The following is a 1,064-nucleotide window of genomic DNA, read 5'->3' on the forward strand; positions in this document are numbered from 1 at the left end:
AAATAAAAATAAAATCGTAATTGGGTCAGCATAACATGAAGTTATCTATTAAATGGTTGCAGCAAAAGGAAGGTTGAGAACTATTGTAATAGACTCTCAGATGAAATGTTCATGAAACATCACGTTTCTTCACAGACAAATAATGACTCAAGTGACTCATAGTAGAAATCTACATTCTTCTTTAGTCTCATGTACACTCAGTTTTATGATTAGAAAATTTTAAGTATTTTCAAATTATGTTTTCATTTATGTAAGTCATACGGAAAAAAAAATGAAGGAGACTGATTAAAAGGAAAATCTGTTTTAGTTCTCCAGTTACATAAATTTTAAAGAAGCATTGCTGAGAATCATATGAAAAAAATAGTTCTGTAAATTTGAGTCAGAATAGAGATGGTTAGAAAGTTCTGAAAATTAAATATTTCTGTAAGAACAGTCAACTTGTCCCATACTCATGCATACATTTACCTTAGAAGAAGCCATGTTTCCTTTCTCCTTCAGAAGGGAATATCTCACAAAAGTTTTCATTACAATTTCACCTTCCAGAAACCATCTACATGTAGAGACAGCAGACCCTCGCTGTTTCTAGAAAAATTGAAGCGTAGAAAGCAGGAATCAATACTGGCCACACGCCATGCCTTGTGCCACAGGAGATATGAAGAAGAGAGGAGCTTCTATGGGCAGGAGAAACAGACTTTCATTTCATTTCCTTATATTTGCCTGAGATGTTTTATCGAAACAGAATTGGCACATCTTTTTTCAATAATGGCCAGAATCTTTGAAGTATCACCAGCTGAAGGGATTTCTCATGCTGGTAAGCAAGAGGCTTACCTCAGGCCAAAAAATAAAGAAATAAAAAAATAAAATTAACGGGCAGTAAATGCCTGCTTCACCACTGTCTCCTTAAAGTTATTACTTCTGGCTTCTGGGTCCCATTCTAAAATACCATGATTTTGTGGCTTTGAAGGAAGACCCAATGTCATATTATCTTACCAAGTCCTCTTAACAGTCACACTGCTTCTTTGGATTCATGTTCAACAACTCTATTCATAACTAGATATGACAAA

This window comes from Mastomys coucha, unplaced genomic scaffold (assembly GCF_008632895.1).
Source record: "Mastomys coucha isolate ucsf_1 unplaced genomic scaffold, UCSF_Mcou_1 pScaffold15, whole genome shotgun sequence".
NCBI lineage: Eukaryota > Metazoa > Chordata > Mammalia > Rodentia > Muridae > Mastomys > Mastomys coucha.